Source organism: Schistocerca americana, chromosome 3, assembly GCF_021461395.2.
Source record: "Schistocerca americana isolate TAMUIC-IGC-003095 chromosome 3, iqSchAmer2.1, whole genome shotgun sequence".
Classification (NCBI taxonomy): Eukaryota; Metazoa; Arthropoda; class Insecta; order Orthoptera; family Acrididae; genus Schistocerca; species Schistocerca americana.
In genome coordinates this window covers 103,529,500-103,534,740 of record NC_060121.1, presented here as the reverse complement: position 1 = coordinate 103,534,740, position 5,241 = coordinate 103,529,500, and the positions used below count along the sequence as shown (strand labels likewise).

The 5,241-nt window shown below is 39.2% G+C and overlaps 1 long non-coding RNA gene across 1 annotated transcript; it reads right to left on the bottom strand.

The window, feature by feature from the left end:
* Positions 1–489: 489 nt before the first annotated feature.
* LOC124606664 lies at positions 490–3,567 on the bottom strand. The gene is made up of 2 exons (XR_006978705.1): positions 3,429–3,567; positions 490–754 (listed from the first exon to the last, which is right to left on the bottom strand). It is a non-coding gene; the product is annotated as an uncharacterized LOC124606664 (long non-coding RNA).
* Positions 3,568–5,241: the final 1,674 nt, after the last annotated feature.

The following is a 5,241-nucleotide window of genomic DNA, read 5'->3' as shown; positions in this document are numbered from 1 at the left end:
CATTTTAGTTTGTTGGAGAACTTTGGTTTTCGGTGTGAAGGTACCTTAAATTGCATACCTCTGTAAGACTAAACAAACCATTGGTGCCACACACAGCCACATTCTGAAACATTGGAACAAGGCGTACTCCTACCATGTACTTTACATTTCTAAGAAGCTGGACAATATGCTATTGCTGATTTCAATGTACAGAAATAAGTGCAGGTTCAAGAATGCCTACACTTGTCAGAATAAGTACATTGGTGAATGCTCTCAAGGAACAATCAGATCAGTTTCTTCAGTCATATATAGCAGAAACTTCAGATGTTGTCTACCGCCTGAGCATTTTCATCAGTCATACATAGCAGGAACTTCACATTGTCAACCACCTTTCTCGTGCACACAATACAAGCAGATAAAACTGTGATCACTAATTATTTGCATCTGCAATTGTCTTACAAGTAGAATTACTTTTGAAGGATCTAGGCAAAGAAACAGGAAAACAATAAGGACTTTTCAAAATTCAGGCATTTAGTTGTCTTTAGTTGGTTTAAAGTACATAACTTTGTGTCATAAGAAGTATTAAACAGTAATTCTGGAAATTTTTAATTTTTTATGTTTTATCACTTAATGTTAAGTGCTGGCATACAGAAGAAACCATCCACTCTTCCTTATTTATTACCTCCTTGGTAACGAGGATTGTTCGGATTCAACTGATTGGCATGGTTGTCCAGATCTGATTTTGTTCCTGTTCCCTTGTAACCAGCATCACGACCTATAAAATGAGAACATATTGGCATTTATGATTTTCTTCAATGGCAAGTCACATTCTGATCTATAAATCTAGTAACTGATTTTTTAAAAACTACCAAGAAAGACAACACTTTCCTAAACAATTATTTAGAATTGGCATTCAACAAACATAAAGTCAACCAGTTAGTATGTTTTGTCACAAAACATGTTTTTGATGTGAAAATTGTAACATAATACTTTCATTTCTGCTAAAAATTATGTAATACAAAGGATACTAAAGTGACACAGCAGCCCAAATTGTTACACAATGACAATGGTTATGAGGACAATTTCATCAACAAATTAACTGATGTCCTGGAGAAAGTCTCAACCCCAAATACTAATGTAGGCTAATAATAAGTTGAGACATTAATATTAAAGATGGGTGTTCAGGGTGAAATTAGTAATACTTCCTAAACATTTTGAGCACTTTCAGCATGGCTCAAATGGTAATCACTACTATTAAGGTATAAAAAAAAACAGTATCAACCTTATACTATGCATTTACAGATACTGATAGGGAAAACAGTAAAGTATTAGTAAGAGACCCTGACCTTCCTGATATTGTTGTTAGCTAACAAAGCTACAGACTAGCTTGGTAAAACCCATAAAACTGCAGGCCTACACAAGGATCCTCTCGTAATGTAAAATACTGTAGACACTACTTCTACCGTATTGTCAAATCAAACCTGGGATGGTGTGTATATTGAGAACAATGCTGATGCTATGTTCTCAAGATTTTGCACGTTGTTTTAATTTATTTTTGTGGAGACATTTCCAAAAGCAACCATCTCCACGGCAGCAGCTAAGGAAAATAAATGGATAACTGTGGTGATCAGAAAATTCTCTCCACAGTTAAAAATCTCAGTTTTTTTCGAGTTCCTAGATTACTGTCACAGGTATAAAAAAAGTATACAGGAGTGTATTGCTTACTGAACAAAAGACAGTGTGGGATGTAACTGTAGAACTAAAGATTAGTTAGAGAAATGCAAGGGGATAACTACAACACCCTGTCGCTTCTGAATACACGAACATGGTTTACTGCTTTAACAAGAAAATCATGTGTCAAGATCTAAAGTCCATCATAGTAATGTCTTTGTTGTTCTCACGAGTCAACTTGGAGGGAAGGGGGGGGGGGGGGGGGGAGGCGCTGCCTGTGGCAGACAGAGGAAAGGTCAGGAATAATACAGAGAGCATAGATGCATGTTGACAGGCCTGCCCAAACAAACTGGATTTTATGTAAGGGCCACAGCTGCATCTTCACGGTCTAGAAGTCATCAGCAGATGTCGTCAGTGCGTGAGATAAGAGCAAAACTATGTTTAGTATTATAAAATGTGCTGACTCAGTTTTTCAGGCAGACTAAGGAAAGGGCTGGAATAAACAGGGGGCATAGCTGCATGTTTACAGGCCTGGAGTCAACTTCCCAAACATATTGGATTTAGTATAAGGGGCACAGCTGCATCTTCACGATCTAGAAGTCATCATCCGATGCCGTTAGCGTGCGTCATGAAGAGCAAAACTATGTTTTATATTATAAAATGTCTGGAGCAAATTGCATGCAGCAAAGAAGAGTGTACAATACGGTCCATCCAAATGAGGCACTGACCGCACATTTGAGAGGATGGAGTTTGCTATGTCCGGCTACCCTATAGCACTTCAGAGAAATACCAGGGTATTACCATGATAAATCGTACATCACTGTGAGATGATACTTGGATGAATAAATAAAACAAACATTTTCATTACTGGTATGTTACAGCTCTGTCGTCATACATTTTTTCCTGGAATGTTTAAAAGTTCTGCTGCCGCGGCCGTAGCTTTACGCCACAGTCTCTTCCCCATCCTCCACCAAAATCTTGATTGTTTATGGTTGCGCCATATTTAACGCACATTACCAAAAAAAATAGGTAAAGGTTAATTCAAAAATCCCAAGGACAACTCTAGCGATTATTCTGATGCATATTATTTACATATATTGTACATAAAGTACGAACAATGGGTGTGTACACTACGTACATTTCGCTCTGCTTTACCCTCTGTTGAATACAAAATACTCTCCTACGCCGCCTTCCGCAAACAAAAGAATGTTGGACTACGTACCGCGTCCTACATATCAACAATCCTCATTCCATTGTACTTCAACCTAGATGTGTAACTTACAGAAAGCTATGGTTCATAGTCTGTTACTAACAATGGGGAAACCGGGTTTGTACAAAATAGCCGAAAACTAAACAGAAATTACCATCTTTTCCGTGAACAGAATCGCTGGCTAAGAACATAGAGAAATGGCAATATATATATACATACTGAAACAATTGAAGAAAACAAACACGTTTTTTCATGTACTACTACCGTCAGTTAGAACAAAAACAATGATCAATTAAAGCAACTACATAATTATGCACGACTTCCGAACAAAGTCAATACAACATTATCGTAAATCCTCTCTAGGCCTATCAATTAAACAGCACTTATCGTCGAAGTAAATATTTTAAAAAATACCGTATATCATAGAGGTGAAATTACACGAAAAATTTCGTCGTTTTATGTGTTTGAATTTTAGAAATTAACACATACCATGGGATCACGCGTACTGAGCTATTAAGATAAGCGCTTATCACCTTGCAGATAGAGCAAGTCAGTTTTTATAACTCACCAGGACCGGTTTTCTCGTGAGTCGGGTTGCACTGATTAGTGCGATTATCTTGTGCAGCCTTGTCCATTTTTCACAGCGATAACTACAGCCACCAGTACAAACAGACGAAACCCCGAAGTCGTTACACCTAATGTCTGCTACTTCACGTGCTGCCACACTTCATAGTTCGGGTATCTCTCATTGGCAGGGCAGCCAACTCGCTGACTTGTCGCAGCCAACTCGCTGACTTGTCACTGCCTTTTACGTTAACTAACTGGGATAAAAGCCGGAATATGGAACAGAAAGGAACACACGAGACAATAAACAGGACATAACAGTGTGCTGAAACATATCATTTTAAAAACGAAGGAACGACCTCTGAATGTACCAGCAAAACTTCATGCTATAGTTCGCGAACGGGTTGTGCCGTGATGAATTTAGTAGTCGAGGCTTTTCTACTGACCTTACACGCAATACATAAATAGCCAAGAAAAGCAATGATCTGAACTAGCTATATAGCACTGCTTGAAATATACAGGGCGTTACGGGAATATGTACAGATATTATGACCATTGGTAGCTTAATATGTACTCACTTCACTGAGTTAGTTGTTTTTTCTCAGCGTCTAATGGTCTACCCGCAAACATAACGGCATGGTTTTTGCACAGTAGTAACAAGCGAACTATGCCTGTCAGTGTAGACTTTCCCTTTTGCATTCACATGTCAGTACTTCGGTACCTGACCTACTGCCCAGGGGAAAACAAACATTAATGGCTTGAATGTGCCGCATGTACTTGGAGGTACTAAGCAACATAGAAATACTCTACTATACTAGTTACGCTTCTTGGTTTGCAAATGAAGTATGCTGTTCAGCACACTGTCCTCTGTGATCTAAAGAAATACCTGCATACATACCTCCAACACTCAGCACATATGAGAATCTGCAGAGGCTGGAGGCGTATGTTGGCTTACCGTACGTCCTGGTTTTGCCGGGACAGTCCCTGTTTTCACACAAACGTCCTGGTGTTCCGAGAAAATCATTCGAGACACACAACTAACGCGATTTTTAATCGAGCAACGAGATCCATGTATGAAGTGATAATGTTTCTCTTGCGTGACGTGCGTGGCGAGCACGGGTCCCCAAGTTGGGTCTGGCATTGTAATTGTGCCAGGCTCCTCACTTTCATCTATCCTATCTGACCTCTCTTGGTCAACTCTTGTTCTTTTCTGACCCTGACAATATTACGTATGGAGGCCTAGGGTGTCTTGCGTTTTCACGTCCTTTAATGGCCCTTGTCTTTCTTTGGCCGATTTCTTCAATTCCCGAAGTCTCGGACGCCTTCTGTTTTTTACGACTTCACAATTTCATTTTGTCGTCTTTCATCCTTCATCATCACCTTTCTGAATAACATTCAGAATTGTAATTCGAGGATTTATCCTCACACCAAGGTGACGCCATAGACAGTCGACCATGAACCATCTTTTGAAGAATAATTCCACCGACTGCAACCATAAATTGCAGGAAAGGCAGCATTCGGATTCGGTGGGCCAGATTGGAGAGTCTAGAAACTCAACAGTCGGTGCAAACCGAAAAATACCAAAGGATTAAACAAATCTCATTCTTTTCGACACACAATGTTAACCCCTTGTGCCAAGCTGGAAAATTAAAAATCGTATCATGAAGAAACAAAATTATAATCATGGGTCTTCAAGAAATCAGAAACAGTGATCAAGACCCTATGGAATCACAGGAATACCGACTTTATAAACGAATCCCTGGACGAAGATTCATGAAAAACTGTCCACAGTTTGGCAATGGATTTCTTATAGACCT